Here is a 17,076-nt window from a genome sequence, read left to right as displayed (position 1 = left end):
CTTCCTGATGGGAAAATAGAGTGACCTGCCTGCTCCAACACCTAGAGCTAGTCTCTCATTGGTTCCCCCTCTTCCCGTTCATCCTCAGGACAAATTGCAACCTGTACGGAACAGGAGGTTAAAGGTGCTGATTCTCCAAGGAGGGAGATTGCTTGTAAAGCGGCTGGAATGGCGAACCCGCGCACAAGGAGATGAGAAATGAGGTGCGTTTTAGAAACCTTTCCCGATCACACGGTGTACCATCTTCTGGGTTTCTCATGCATGTTTTCGATGTAGGAAGATGCCCTTGAACCTGGAGATTTGGGACCCATGGGATGGGTACCACGCAGTATTACTTTAAAGGGTCTGCGTTTGCTCACCCAACTTCACCAAACCTCTCAGCCCCAAGAGTGTCCACCCTTATGTCTCAATCAGCTGTGGGTCTAGATATGGTCAATCCAGGTGGCATCACAGCCCCTGAAAGAATTTTGGAAGAATTTCTCTCTCTTTCACTGTCTTTGTTTCACGGGTTTTTAAAAGTAATTGATTTCTATAATGGGGTTTAGCTGCTTTTCACTGCTGTGTTTATGCCGCTTTACACCCACTTGACTCACTTACAGAGAGATATCAATACATAGGTTTTAAGATTCTTACTAGTCAGATATATTCTTGGGCGGTGAATAGGGGGTGTTGAGTCCAATTCACTGAGCTAGGAGTAAGTCTTGTCTATTACATATTGGGTTTATGGAACGATATCTGAACTAATTTGAAACCCTTGTTTTATGCATCACCCCACCTCACCTTTCCCGTTAAGCAGCCATAGTTTGTTTTCTAAACGTGTGACTCTGTTCTGTTTTGTAATTCAGTTCAAGGGTAGCGGTGTTTACACTCCCTCTATAAGTGATATCTTATGATAAGCGTCTTTTTCTGTGTGACTTATTTCACTTAGAATCGTCGTACCTAAATCCACTCATCATGCTGCTGCTAGCCTTATGACGTTGATTTCATGGCTGAGTGATATTCCATTGTACATAAGGACCACAACTTCTTTATCCATTTTTCTCTTTCCTGGGATATTTAAGGTGTAACGAAGTGGAGGTTCTTGTCAACAGAGCAGCCCTAAACTTTGGGGTGCCTGTGTCTTGCTGATTTTTAGTTTTCCCAATTTATACGCCCATAAGTGGAAGTGCCCTATGCTTTCTAAGCTGAGTTTTTTAGATGTTTCAGGACACACCGTACACTTCTCCAGAGTGGCTGTTGTCAATTTACATCTCGCCCATCAGCGTAGCAAGGCTCCCGTTTCTCCATGGCCTGTCCTGCATTTCTGGTTTTGACACTTTATTCAGCATGGCCCTTTTGACCGATGGGGAGCGAGACTTTTTGTAGCGCTGATTTGCCTTTCCAGGTTGCTTGGTTGGCCAAAAAGGGCGTATGCGTTTTTTCCTGAATATATTCAGGAAAAAACGCATACGCCCTTTTTGGCCAAGGGCATCATTGTCGAGGTTTTGCCGCTTTTCCTGTGCTTTAAAGGCGATTCGAATCTCTCTCCTGAAATCTGTTTCCTGCAATTCTGCCTTGCTTTCAAATCCTCTTCGTTGCCTTCCCTCAATATATTTGTGGACGAGAGTGATCATTTATAAGTCTGCAGGTTTGTGAATTGCAGTGCCCCTGAGCTCCATTTTTCAACTCGCTTTCTTGGGAGCTGGCCGCAAAAGCGCAGGATTGCTTCAGGCCCTACTCTGGTCCCGGGGGGCAGGCTGAGCCTGTGGTTAATTCTTCTTCCTGATGGGAAAATAGAGTGACCTGTGCCTGTTCCAACACCTAGAGCTAGTCTCTCCTTGGTTCCTCCTCTTCCCGTTCATCCTCCGGACAAATTGCAACCTGTACGGAACAGGAGGTTAAAGGTGCTGATTCTCCAAGGAGGGAGATTGCTTGTAAAGCGGCTGGAATGGCGAACCCGCGCACAAGGAGATGAGAAATGAGGTGCGTTTTAGAAACCTTTCCCGATCACACGGTGTACCATCTTCTGGGTTTCTCATGCATGTTTTCGATGTAGGAAGATGCCCTTGAACCTGGAGATTTGGGACCCATGGGATGGGTACCACGCAGTATTACTTTAAAGGGTCTGCGTTTGCTCACCCAACCTCACCAAACCTCTCAGCCCCAAGAGTGTCCACCCTTATGTCTCAATCAGCTGTGGGTCTAGATATGGTCAATCCAGGTGGCATCACAGCCCCTGAACGAATTTTGGAAGAATTTCTCTCTCTTTCACTGTCTTTGTTTCACGGGTTTTTAAAAGTAATTGATTTTTATAATGGGGTTTATCTGCTTTTCACTGCTGTGTTTATGCCGCTTTACACCCACTTGACTCACTTACAGAGAGATATCAATACATAGGTTTTAAGAGTCTTAGTAGTCAGATATATTCTTGGGCGGTGAATAGGGGGTGTTGAGTCCAATTCACTGAACTAGGAGTAGGTCTTGTCTATTACCTATTGGGTTTATGGAACGGTATCTGAGCTAATTTGAAACCCTTGTTTTATGCATCACCCCACCTCACCTTTCCCGTTAAGCAGCCATAGTGTGTTTTCTAAACGTGTGACTCTGTTCTGTTTTGTAATTCAGTTCAAGGGTAGCGGTTTTTATGTTCCCTCTATAAGTGATATTTATGATAAGTGTCTTTTTCTGTGTGACTTATTTCACTTAGAATCGTCGTACCTCAATCCACTCATCATGCTGCTACTAGCCTTATGACGTTGATTTCATGGCTGAGTGATATTCCATTGTACATAAGGACCACTACTTCTTTATCCATTTTTCTCTTTCCTGGGATATTTAAGGTGTAACGAAGTGGAGGTTCTTGTCAACAGAGCAGCCCTAAACTTTGGGGTGCCTGTGTCTTGCTGATTTTTAATTTTCCCAATTTATACGCCCATGAGTTGAAGTGCCCTATGCTCTCTAAGCTCAGTTTTTTAGATGTTTCAGGACACACTGTACACTTCTCCAGAGTGGCTGTTCGAAATTTACATCCTGCCCATCAGCGTAGCAAGGCTCCCGTTTCTCCATGGCCTGTCCTGCATTTCTGGTTTTGACACTTTATTCAGCATGGCCCTTTTGACCGATGGGAAGCGATACTTCTTTGTAGCGCTGATTTGCCTTTCCAGGTTGCTTGGTTGGCCAAAAAGGGCGTATGCGTTTTTTCCTGAATATATTCAGGAAAAAACGCATACGCCCTTTTTGGCCAAGGGCATCATTGTCGAGGTTTTGCCGCTTTTCCTGTGCTTTAAAGGCGATTCGAATCTCCCTCTTGAAATCTGTTTCCTGCAATTCTGCCTTGCTTTCAAATCCTCTTAGTTGCCTTCCCTCAATATATTTGTGGACGAGAGTGATCATTTATAAGACTGCAGGTTTGTGAATTGCAGTGCCCCTGAGCTCCATTTTTCAACTCGCTTTCTTGGGAGCTGGCCGCAAAAGCGCAGGATTGCTTCAGGCCCTATTCTGGTCCCGGGCGGCAGGCTGAGCCTGTGGTTAATTGTTCTTCCTGATGGGAAAATAGAGTGACCTGTGCCTGTCCCAAAACCTAGAGCTAGTCTCTCATAGGTTCCCCCTCTTCCCGTTCATCCTCAGGAAAAATTGCAACCTGTACGGAACAGGAGGTTAAAGGTGCTGATTCTCCAAGGAGGGAGATTGCTAGTAAAGCGGCAGGAATGGCGAACCCGAGCACAAGGAGATGAGAAATGAGGTGCGTTTTGGAAACCTTTCCCGATTACACGGTGTACCACCTTCTGGGTTTCTCATGCATGTTTTCGATGTAGGAAGATGCCCTTGAACCTGGAGATTTGGGACCCATGGGATGGGTACCATGGAGTATTACTTTAAAGGGTCTGCGTTTCCTCACCCAACCTCACCAAACCTCTCAGCCCCAAGAGTGTCCACCCTTATGTCTCAATCAGGTGTGGGTCTAGATATGGTCAATCCAGGTGGCATCACATCCCCTGCACGAATTTTGTAAGAATTTCTCTCTCTTTCACTGTCTTTGTTCCACGGGTTTTTAAAAGTAATTGATTTTTATAATGGGGTTTAGCTGCTTTACACTGCTGTGTTTATGCCGCTTTACACACACTTGACTCACTTCCAGAGAGATATCAATACATAGGTTTTAAGATTCTTACTATTCAGATATATTCTTGGGCGGTGAATAGGGGGTGCTGAGTCCAATTCACTGAGCAAGCAGTAGGTCTTGTCTATTACATATTGGGTTTATGGAACGGTATCTGAGCTAATTTGAAACCCTTGTTTTATGCATCACCCCACCTCACCTTTCCCGTTAAGCAGCCATAGTGTGTTTTCTAAACGTGTGACTCTGTTCTGTTTTGTAATTCAGTTCAAGGGTAGCGGTTTTTACATTCCCTCTATAAGTGATATCTTATGATAAGTGTCTTTTTCTGTGTTACTTATTTCACTTAGAATCGTCGTACCTAAATCCAGTCATCATGCTGCTAGTAGCCTTATGACGTTGATTTCATGGCTGAGTGATATTCCATTGTACATAAGGACCACAACTTCTTTATCCATTTTTCTCTTTCCTGGGATATTTAAGGTGTAACGAAATGGAGGTTCTTGTCAACAGAGCAGCCCTAAACTTTGGGGTGCCTGTGTCTTGCTGATTTTTAGTTTTCCCAATTTATACGCCCATGAGTGGAAATGCCCTATGCTCTCTAAGCTGAGTTTTTTAGATGTTTCAGGACACACCGTACACTTCTCCAGAGTGGCTGTTGGCAATTTACATCCTGCCCATCAGCGTAGCAAGGCTCCCGTTTCTCCATGGCCTGTCCTGCATTTCTGGTTTTGACACTTTATTCAGCATGGCCCTTTTGAACGATGGGAAGCGAGACTTCTTTGTAGCGCTGATTTACCTTTCCAGGTTGCTTGGTTGGCCAAAAAGGGCGTATGCGTTTTTTCCTGAATATATTCAGGAAAAAACGCATACGCCCTTTTTGGCCAAGGGCATCCTTGTCGAGGTTTTGCCGCTTTTCCTGTGCTTTAAAGGCGATTCGAATCTCCCTCCTGAAATCTGTTTCCTGCAATTCTGCCTTGCTTTCAAATCCTCTTCGTTGCCTTCCCTCGGTATATTTGTGGATGAGAGTGATCATTTATAAGTCTGCAGGTTTGTGAATTGCAGTGCCCCTGAGCTCCATTTTTCAACTCGCTTTCTTGGGAGCTGGCCGCAAAAGCGCAGGATTGCTTCAGGCCCTATTCTGGTCCCGGGCGGGAGGCTGAGCCTGTGGTTAATTCTTCTTCCTGATGGGAAAATAGAGTGACCTGTGCCTGTCCCAACACCTAGAGCTAGTCTCTCATTGGTTCCCTCTCTTCCCGTTCATCCTCAGGACAAATTGCAACCTTCACGGAACAGGAGGTTAAAGGTGCTGATTCTTCAAAGAGGGAGATTGCTAGTAAAGCGGCTGGAATGGCGAACCCAAGCACAAGGAGATGAGAAATGAGGTGCGTTTTAGAAACGTTTCCCGATCACACGGTGTATCATCTTCTGGGTTTCTCATGCATGTTTTCGATGTAGGAAGATGCCCTTGAACCTGGAGATTTGGGACCCATGGGATGGGTACCACGCAGTATTACTTTAAAGGGTGTGCATTTGCTCACCCAACCTCACCAAACCTCTCAGCCCCAAGAGTGTCCACCCTTATGTCTCAATCAGCTGTGGGTCTAGATATGGTAAATCCAGGTGGCATCACAGCCCCTGAACGAATTTTGGAAGAATTTCTCTCTCTTTCACTGTCTTTGTTTCACGGGTTTTTAAAAGTAATTGATTTTTATAATGGGGTTTATCTGCTTTTCACTGCTGTGTTTATGCCGCTTTACACCCACTTGACTCACTTACAGAGAGATATCAATACATAGGTTTTAAGAGTCTTAGTAGTCAGATATATTCTTGGGCGGTGAATAGGGGGTGTTGAGTCCAATTCACTGAACTAGGAGTAGGTCTTGTCTATTACCTATTGGGTTTATGGAACGGTATCTGAGCTAATTTGAAACCCTTGTTTTATGCATCACCCCACCTCACCTTTCCCGTTAAGCAGCCATAGTGTGTTTTCTAAACGTGTGACTCTGTTCTGTTTTGTAATTCAGTTCAAGGGTAGCGGTTTTTATGTTCCCTCTATAAGTGATATTTATGATAAGTGTCTTTTTCTGTGTGACTTATTTCACTTAGAATCGTCGTACCTCAATCCACTCATCATGCTGCTACTAGCCTTATGACGTTGATTTCATGGCTGAGTGATATTCCATTGTACATAAGGACCACTACTTCTTTATCCATTTTTCTCTTTCCTGGGATATTTAAGGTGTAACGAAGTGGAGGTTCTTGTCAACAGAGCAGCCCTAAACTTTGGGGTGCCTGTGTCTTGCTGATTTTTAATTTTCCCAATTTATACGCCCATGAGTTGAAGTGCCCTATGCTCTCTAAGCTCAGTTTTTTAGATGTTTCAGGACACACTGTACACTTCTCCAGAGTGGCTGTTCGAAATTTACATCCTGCCCATCAGCGTAGCAAGGCTCCCGTTTCTCCATGGCCTGTCCTGCATTTCTGGTTTTGACACTTTATTCAGCATGGCCCTTTTGACCGATGGGAAGCGATACTTCTTTGTAGCGCTGATTTGCCTTTCCAGGTTGCTTGGTTGGCCAAAAAGGGCGTATGCGTTTTTTCCTGAATATATTCAGGAAAAAACGCATACGCCCTTTTTGGCCAAGGGCATCATTGTCGAGGTTTTGCCGCTTTTCCTGTGCTTTAAAGGCGATTCGAATCTCCCTCTTGAAATCTGTTTCCTGCAATTCTGCCTTGCTTTCAAATCCTCTTAGTTGCCTTCCCTCAATATATTTGTGGACGAGAGTGATCATTTATAAGACTGCAGGTTTGTGAATTGCAGTGCCCCTGAGCTCCATTTTTCAACTCGCTTTCTTGGGAGCTGGCCGCAAAAGCGCAGGATTGCTTCAGGCCCTATTCTGGTCCCGGGCGGCAGGCTGAGCCTGTGGTTAATTGTTCTTCCTGATGGGAAAATAGAGTGACCTGTGCCTGTCCCAAAACCTAGAGCTAGTCTCTCATAGGTTCCCCCTCTTCCCGTTCATCCTCAGGAAAAATTGCAACCTGTACGGAACAGGAGGTTAAAGGTGCTGATTCTCCAAGGAGGGAGATTGCTAGTAAAGCGGCAGGAATGGCGAACCCGAGCACAAGGAGATGAGAAATGAGGTGCGTTTTGGAAACCTTTCCCGATTACACGGTGTACCACCTTCTGGGTTTCTCATGCATGTTTTCGATGTAGGAAGATGCCCTTGAACCTGGAGATTTGGGACCCATGGGATGGGTACCATGGAGTATTACTTTAAAGGGTCTGCGTTTCCTCACCCAACCTCACCAAACCTCTCAGCCCCAAGAGTGTCCACCCTTATGTCTCAATCAGGTGTGGGTCTAGATATGGTCAATCCAGGTGGCATCACATCCCCTGCACGAATTTTGTAAGAATTTCTCTCTCTTTCACTGTCTTTGTTCCACGGGTTTTTAAAAGTAATTGATTTTTATAATGGGGTTTAGCTGCTTTACACTGCTGTGTTTATGCCGCTTTACACACACTTGACTCACTTCCAGAGAGATATCAATACATAGGTTTTAAGATTCTTACTATTCAGATATATTCTTGGGCGGTGAATAGGGGGTGCTGAGTCCAATTCACTGAGCAAGCAGTAGGTCTTGTCTATTACATATTGGGTTTATGGAACGGTATCTGAGCTAATTCGAAACCCTTTTTTTATGCATCACCCCACCTCACCTTTCCCGTTAAGCAGCCATAGTGTGTTTTCTAAACGTGTGACTCTGTTCTGTTTTGTAATTCAGTTCAAGGGTAGCGGTTTTTACATTCCCTCTATAAGTGATATCTTATGATAAGTGTCTTTTTCTGTGTTACTTATTTCACTTAGAATCGTCGTACCTAAATCCAGTCATCATGCTGCTAGTAGCCTTATGACGTTGATTTCATGGCTGAGTGATATTCCATTGTACATAAGGACCACAACTTCTTTATCCATTTTTCTCTTTCCTGGGATATTTAAGGTGTAACGAAATGGAGGTTCTTGTCAACAGAGCAGCCCTAAACTTTGGGGTGCCTGTGTCTTGCTGATTTTTAGTTTTCCCAATTTATACGCCCATGAGTGGAAATGCCCTATGCTCTCTAAGCTGAGTTTTTTAGATGTTTCAGGACACACCGTACACTTCTCCAGAGTGGCTGTTGGCAATTTACATCCTGCCCATCAGCGTAGCAAGGCTCCCGTTTCTCCATGGCCTGTCCTGCATTTCTGGTTTTGACACTTTATTCAGCATGGCCCTTTTGAACGATGGGAAGCGAGACTTCTTTGTAGCGCTGATTTACCTTTCCAGGTTGCTTGGTTGGCCAAAAAGGGCGTATGCGTTTTTTCCTGAATATATTCAGGAAAAAACGCATACGCCCTTTTTGGCCAAGGGCATCCTTGTCGAGGTTTTGCCGCTTTTCCTGTGCTTTAAAGGCGATTCGAATCTCCCTCCTGAAATCTGTTTCCTGCAATTCTGCCTTGCTTTCAATTCCTCTTCGTTGCCTTCCCTCAATATATTTGTGGACGAGAGTGATCATTTATAAGACTGCAGGTTTGTGAATTGCAGTGCCCCTGCGCTCCATTTTTCAACTCGCTTTCTTGGGAGCTGGCCGCAAAAGCGCAGGATTGCTTCAGGCCCTATTCTGGTCCCGGGCGGCAGGCTGAGCCTGTGGTTAATTCTTCTTCCTGATGGGAAAATAGAGTGACCTGTGCCTGTCCCAACACCTAGAGCTAGTCTCTCATTGGTTCCCTCTCTTCCCGTTCATCCTCAGGACAAATTGCAACCTTTACGGAACAGGAGGTTAAAGGTGCTGATTCTTCAAAGAGGGAGATTGCTAGTAAAGCGGCTGGAATGGCGAACCCAAGCACAAGGAGATGAGAAATGAGGTGCGTTTTAGAAACGTTTCCCGATCACACGGTGTATCATCTTCTGGGTTTCTCATGCATGTTTTCGATGTAGGAAGATGCCTTTGAACCTGGAGATTTGGGACCCATGGGATGGGTACCACGCAGTATTACTTTAAAGGGTGTGCATTTGCTCACCCAACCTCACCAAACCTCTCAGCCCCAAGAGTGTCCACCCTTATGTCTCAATCAGCTGTGGGTCTAGATATGGTAAATCCAGGTGGCATCACACCCCCTGAACGAATTTTGTAAGAATTTCTCTCTCTTTCACTGTCTTTGTTTCACGGGTTTTTAAAAGTAATGGATTTTTATAATGGGGTTTATCTGCTTTTCACTGCTGTGTTTATGCCGCTTTACACCCACTTGACTCACTTCCAGAGAGATATCAATACATAGGTTTTAAGATTCTTACTAGTCAGATATATTCTTGGTCGGTGAATAGGCGGTGTTGAGTCCAATTCACTGAGCAGGCAGTAGGTCTTGTCTATTACATATTGGATTTATGGAACTGTATCTAAGCTAATTTTAAACCCTTGTTTTATGCATCACCCCACCTCACCTTTCCCGTTAAGCAGCCATAGTGTGTTTTCTAAACGTGTGACTCTCTTCTGGTTTGTAATTCAGTTCAAGGGTAGCGGTTTTTACATTCCCTCTATAAGTGATATCTTATGATATGTGTCTTTTTCTGTGTGACTTATTTCACTTAGAATCGTCGTACCTAAATCCACTCATCATGCTGCTACTAGCCTTATGACGTTGATTTCATGGCTGAGTGATATTCCATTGTACATAAGGACCACAACTTCTTTATCCATTTTTCTCTTTCCTGGGATATTTAAGGTGTAACGAAGGGGAGGTTCTTGTCAACAGAGCAGCTCTAAACTTTGGGGTGCCTGTGTCTTGCTGATTTTTAGTTTTCCCAATTTATACGCCCATGAGTGGAAGTGCCCTATGCTCTCTAAGCTGAGTTTTTTAGATGTTTCAGGACACACCGTACACTTCTCCAGAGTGGCTGTTGGCAATTTATATCCAGCCCATCAGCGCAGCCAGGCTCCCCTTTCTCCGTGGCCTGTCCTTCATTTCTGGTTTTGACACTTTATTCAGCATGGGCCTTTTGACCGATGGGAAGCGAGACTTCTTTGTAGCGCTTATTTGCCTTTCCAGGTTGCTTGGTTGGCCAAAAAGGGCGTATGCGTTTTTTCCTAAATATATTCAGGAAAAAACACATACACCCTTTTTTGCCAAGGGCATAATTGTCGAAGTTTAGCCGCTTTTCCTGTGCTTTAAAGGCGATTCGAATCTCCCTCCTGAAATCTGTTTCCTGCAATTCTGCCTTGCTTTCAAATCCTCTTCGTTGCCTTCCCTCAATATATTTGTGGACGAGAGTGATCATGTATAAGTCTGCAGGTTTGTGAATTGCAGTGCCCCTGAGCTCCATTTTTCAACTCGCTTTCTTGGGAGCTGGCCGCAAAAGCGCAGGATTGCTTCAGGCCCTATTCTGGTCCCGGGCGGCAGGCTGAGCCTGTGTTTAATTGTTCTTCCTGATGGGAAAATAGAGTGACCTGTGCCTGTCCCAAAACCTAGATCTAGTCTCTCATAGGTTCCCCCTCTTCCCGTTCATCCTCAGGAAAAATTGCAACCTGTACGGAACAGGAGGTTAAAGGTGCTGATTCTCCAAGGAGGGAGATTGCTAGTAAAGCGGCTGGAATGGCGAACCCGAGCACAAGGAGATGAGAAATGAGGTGCGTTTTGGAAACCTTTCCCGATTACACGGTGTACCATCTTCTGGGTTTCTCATGCATGTTTTCGATGTAGGAAGATGCCCTTGAACCTGGAGATTTGGGACGCATGGGATGGGTACCATGCAGTATTACTTTAAAGGGTGTGCATTTGCTCACCCAACCTCACTAAACCTCTCAGCCCCAAGAGTGTCCACCCTTATGTCTCAATCAGGTGTGGGTCTAGATATGGTCAATCCAGGTGGCATCACATCCCCTGCACGAATTTTGTAAGAATTTCTCTCTCTTTCACTGTCTTTGTTCCACGGGTTTTTAAAAGTAATTGATTTTTATAATGGGGTTTAGCTGCTTTACACTGCTGTGTTTATGCCGCTTTACACACACTTGACTCACTTCCAGAGAGATATCAATACATAGGTTTTAAGATTCTTACTATTCAGATATATTCTTGGGCGGTGAATAGGGGGTGCTGAGTCCAATTCACTGAGCAAGCAGTAGGTCTTGTCTATTACATATTGGGTTTATGGAACGGTATCTCAGCTAATTTGAAACCCTTGTTTTATGCATCACCCCACCTCACCTTTCCCGTTAAGCAGCCATAGTGTGTTTTCTAAACGTGTGACTCTGTTCTGTTTTGTAATTCAGTTCAAGGGTAGCGGTTTTTACATTCCCTCTATAAGTGGTATCTTATGATAAGTGTCTTTTTCTGTGTGACTTATTTCACTTAGGATCGTCGTACCTAAATCCACTCATCATGCTGCTAGTAGCCTTATGACGTTGATTTCATGGCTGAGTGATATTCCATTGTACATAAGGACCACAACTTCTTTATCCATTTTTCTCTTTCCTGGGATATTTAAGGTGTAACGAAGTGGAGGTTCTTGTCAACAGAGCAGCCCTAAACTTTGGGGTGCCTGTGTCTTGCTGATTTTTAATTTTCCCAATTTATACGCCCATGAGTTGAAGTGCCCTATGCTCTCTAAGCTCAGTTTTTTAGATGTTTCAGGACACACCGTACACTTCTCCAGAGTGGCTGTTCGAAATTTACATCCTGCCCATCAGCGTAGCAAGGCTCCCGTTTCTCCATGGCCTGTCCTGCATTTCTGGTTTTGACACTTTATTCAGCATGGCCCTTTTGACCGATGGGAAGCGATACTTCTTTGTAGCGCTGATTTGCCTTTCCAGGATGCTTGGTTGGCCAAAAAGGGCGTATGCGTTTTTTCCTGCATATATTCAGGAAAAAACGCATACGCCCTTTTTGGCCAAGGGCATCATTGTCGAGGTTTTGCCGCTTTTCCTGTGCTTTAAAGGCGATTCAAATCTCCCTCTTGAAGTCTGTTTCCTGCAATTCTGCCTTGCTTTCAAATCCTCTTCGTTGCCTTCCCTCAATATATTTGTGGACGAGAGTGATCATTTATAAGACTGCAGGTTTGTGAATTGCAGTGCCCCTGAGCTCCATTTTTCAACTCGCTTTCTTGGGAGCTGGCCGCAAAAGCGCAGGATTGCTTCAGGCCCTACTCTGGTCCCGGGCGGCAGGCTGAGCCTGTGGTTAATTCTTCTTCCTGATGGGAAAATAGAGTGACCTGTGCCTGTCCCAACACCTAGAGCTAGTCTCTCATTGGTTCCCCCTCTTCCCGTTCATCCTCAGGACAAATTGCAACCTGTACGGAACAGGAGGTTAAAGGTGCTGATTCTCCAAAGAGGGAGATTGCTAGTAAAGCGGCTGGAATGGCGAACCCGAGCACAAGGAGATGAGAAATTAGGTGCGTTTTAGAAACCTTTCCCGATCACACGGTGTGTGACTTCTGGGTTTCTCATGCATGTTTTCGATGTAGGAAGATGCCCTTGAACCTGGAGATTTGGGACCCATGGGATGGGTACCACGCAGTATTACTTTAAAGGGTGTGCATTTGCTCACCCAACCTCAGCAAACCTCTCAGCCCCAAGAGTGTCCACCCTTATGTCTCAATCAGCTGTGGGTCTAGATATGGTCAATCCAGGTGGCATCACAGCCCCTGCACGAATTTTGTAAGAATTGTTCTCTCTTTCCCTGTCTTTGTTTCACCGGTTTTTAAAAGTAATTGATTTTTATAATGGGGTTTAGCTGCTTTTCACTGCTGTGTTTATGCCGCTTTACACCCACTTGACTCACTTCCAGAGAGATATCAATACATAGGTTTTAAGATTCTTACTAGTCTGATATATTCTTGGGCGGTGAATAGGGGGTGTTGAGTCCAATGCACTGAGCAAGCAGTAGGTCTTGTCTATTACATATTGGGTTTATGGAACGGTATCTGAGCTAATTTGAAACCCTTGTTTTATGCATCACCCCACCTCACCTTTCCCGTTAAGCAGCCATAGTGTGTTTTCTAAACGTGTGACTCTGTTCTGTTTTGTAATTCAGTTCAAGGGTAGCGGTTTTTATGTTCCCTCTATAAGTGATATCTTATGATAAGTGTCTTTTTCTGTGTGACTTATTTCACTTAGAATCGTCGTACCTAAATCCACTCATCATGCTGCTACTAGCCTTATGACGTTGATTTCATGGCTGAGTGATATTCCTTTGTACATAAGGACCACAACTTCTTTATCCATTTTTCTCTTTCCTGGGATATTTAAGGTGTAACGAAACGGAGGTTCTTGTCAACAGAGCAGCCCTAAACTTTGGGGTGCCTGTGTCTTGCTGATTTTTAGTTTTACCAATTTATACGCTCATGAGTGGAAGTGCCCTATGCTCTCTAAGCTCAGTTTTTTAGATGTTTCAGGACACACCGTACACTTCTCCAGAGTGGCTGTTCGCAATTTACATCCTGCCTTTCAGCGTAGCAAGGCTCCCGTTTCTCCATGGCCTGTCCTGAATTTCTGGTTTTGACACTTTATTCAGCATGGCCCTTTTGACCGATGGGAAGCGAGACTTCTTTGTAGCGCTGATTTGCCTTTCCAGGTTGCTTGGTGGCCAAAAAGGGCGCATGCGTTTTTTCCTGAATATATTCAGGAAAAAACGCATGCGCCCTTTTTGGCCAACGGCATCATTGTCGAGGTTTTGCCGCTTTTCCTGTGCTTTAAAGGCGATTCGAATCTCCCTCCTGAAATCTGTTTCTTGCAATTCTGCCTTGCTTTCAAATCCTCTTCGTTGCCTTCCCTCAATATATTTGTGGACGAGAGTTATCATTTATAAGTCTGCATGTTTGTGAATTGCAGTGCCCCTGAGCTCCATTTTTCAACTCGCTTTCTTGGGAGCTGGCCGCAAAAGCGCAGGATTGCTTCAGGCCCTATTCTGGTCCCGGGCGGCAGGCTGAGCCTGTGGTTAATTCTTCTTCCTGATGGGAAAATAGAGTGACCTGTGCCTGTCCCAACTCCTAGAGCTGGTCTCTCATTGGTTCCCCTCTTCCCGTTCATCCTCAGGACAAATTGCAACCTGTACTGAACAGGAGGTTAAAGGTGCTGATTCTCCAAGGAGGGAGATTGCTAGTAAAGCGGCTGGAATGGCGAACCCGAGCACAAGGAGATGAGAAATGAGGTGCGTTTTGGAAACCTTTCCCGATCACACGGTGTACCATCTTCTGGGTTTCTCATGCATGTTTTCGATGTAGGAAGATGCCCTTGAACCTGGAGATTTGGGTCCCATGGGATGGGTACCACGCAGTATTACTTTAAAGGGTCTGCGTTTCCTCATCCAAACTCAGCAAACCTCTCAGCCACAAGAGTGTCCACCCTTATGTCTCAATCAGCTGTGGGTCTAGATATGGTCAATCCAGGTGGCATCACAGCCCCTGCACGAATTTTGTAAGAATTGTTCTCTCTTTCCCTGTCTTTGTTTCACGGGTTTTTAAAAGTAATTGATTTTTATAATGGGGTTTAGCTGCTTTTCACTGCTGTGTTTATGCCGCTTTACACCCACTTGACTCACTTCCAGAGAGATATCAATACATAGGTTTTAAGATTCTTACTAGTCTGATATATTCTTGGGCGGTGAATAGGGGGTGTTGAGTCCAATTCACTGAACTAGGAGTAGGTCTTGTCTATTACCTATTGGGTTTATGGAACGGTATCTGAGCTAATTTGAAACCCTTGTTTTATGCATCACCCCACCTCACCTTTCCCGTTAAGCAGCCATAGTGTGTTTTCTAAACGTGTGACTCTGTTCTGTTTTGTAATTCAGTTCAAGGGTAGCGGTTTTTATGTTCCCTCTATAAGTGATATTTATGATAAGTGTCTTTTTCTGTGTGACTTATTTCACTTAGAATCGTCGTACCTCAATCCACTCATCATGCTGCTACTAGCCTTATGACGTTGATTTCATGGCTGAGTGATATTCCATTGTACATAAGGACCACAACTTCTTTATCCATTTTTCTCTTTCCTGGGATATTTAAGGTGTAACGAAGTGGAGGTTCTTGTCAACAGAGCAGCCCTAAACTTTGGGGTGCCTGTGTCTTGCTGATTTTTAATTTTCCCAATTTATACGCCCATGAGTTGAAGTGCCCTATGCTCTCTAAGCTGAGTTTTTTAGATGTTTCAGGACACACCGTACACTTCTCCAGAGTGGCTGTTGGCAATTTACATCCTGCCCATCAGCGTAGCAAGGCTCCCGTTTCTCCATGGCCTGTCCTGCATTTCTGGTTTTGACACTTTATTCAGCATGGCCCTTTTGACCGATGGGAAGCGAGACTTCTTTGTAGCGCTGATTTGCCTTTCCAGGTTGCTTGGTTGGCCAAAAAGGGCGTATGCGTTTTTTCCTGAATATATTCAGGAAAAAACGCATACGCCCTTTTTGGCCAAGGGCATCATTGTCGAGGTTTTGCCGCTTTTCCTGTGCTTTAAAGGCGATTCGAATCTCCCTCCTGAAATCTGTTTCCTGCAATTCTGCCTTGCTTTCAAATCCTCTTCGTTGCCTTCCCTCGATATATTTGTGGATGAGAGTGATCATTTATAAGTCTGCAAGTTTGTGAATTGCAGTGCCCCTGAGCTCCATTTTTCAACTCGCTTTCTTGGGAGCTGGCCGCAAAAGCGCAGGATTGCTTCAGGCCCTATTCTGGTCCCGGGCGGGAGGCTGAGCCTGTGGTTAATTCTTCTTCCTGATGGGAAAATAGAGTGACCTGTGCCTGTCCCAACACCTAGAGCTAGTCTCTCATTGGTTCCCTCTCTTCCCGTTCATCCTCAGGACAAATTGCAACCTTTACGGAACAGGAGGTTAAAGGTGCTGATTCTTCAAAGAGGGAGATTGCTAGTAAAGCGGCTGGAATGGCGAACCCAAGCACAAGGAGATGAGAAATGAGGTGCGTTTTAGAAACGTTTCCCGATCACACGGTGTATCATCTTCTGGGTTTCTCATGCATGTTTTCGATGTAGGAAGATGCCTTTGAACCTGGAGATTTGGGACCCATGGGATGGGTACCACGCAGTATTACTTTAAAGGGTGTGCATTTGCTCACCCAACCTCACCAAAACTCTCAGCCCCAAAAGTGTCCACCCTTATGTCTCAATCAGCTGTGGGTCTAGATATGGTAAATCCAGGTGGCATCACACCCCCTGAACGAATTTTGTAAGAATTTCTCTCTCTTTCACTGTCTTTGTTTCACGGGTTTTTAAAAGTAATGGATTTTTATAATGGGGTTTATCTGCTTTTCACTGCTGTGTTTATGCCGCTTTACACCCACTTGACTCACTTACAGAGAGATATCAATACATAGGTTTTAAGAGTCTTAGTAGTCAGATATATTCTTGGGCGGTGAATAGGGGGTGTTGAGTCCAATTCACTGAACTAGGAGTAGGTCTTGTCTATTACCTATTGGGTTTATGGAACGGTATCTGAGCTAATTTGAAACCCTTGTTTTATGCATCACCCCACCTCACCTTTCCCGTTAAGCAGCCATAGTGTGTTTTCTAAACGTGTGACTCTGTTCTGTTTTGTAATTCAGTTCAAGGGTAGCGGTTTTTATGTTCCCTCTATAAGTGATATTTATGATAAGTGTCTTTTTCTGTGTGACTTATTTCACTTAGAATCGTCGTACCTCAATCCACTCATCATGCTGCTACTAGCCTTATGACGTTGATTTCATGGCTGAGTGATATTCCATTGTACATAAGGACCACTACTTCTTTATCCATTTTTCTCTTTCCTGGGATATTTAAGGTGTAACGAAGTGGAGGTTCTTGTCAACAGAGCAGCCCTAAACTTTGCGGTGCCTGTGTCTTGCTGATTTTTAATTTTCCCAATTTATACGCCCATGAGTTGAAGTGCCCTATGCTCTCTAAGCTCAGTTTTTTAGATGTTTCAGGACACACCGTACACTTCTCCAGAGTGGCTGTTCGAAAT

The sequence above is a fragment of the Balaenoptera physalus genome (genome assembly GCF_965194825.1).
Source record: "Balaenoptera physalus genome assembly, chromosome: 8".
Taxonomy (NCBI): domain Eukaryota; kingdom Metazoa; phylum Chordata; class Mammalia; order Artiodactyla; family Balaenopteridae; genus Balaenoptera; species Balaenoptera physalus.
This window is presented reverse-complemented; position numbering follows the sequence as displayed.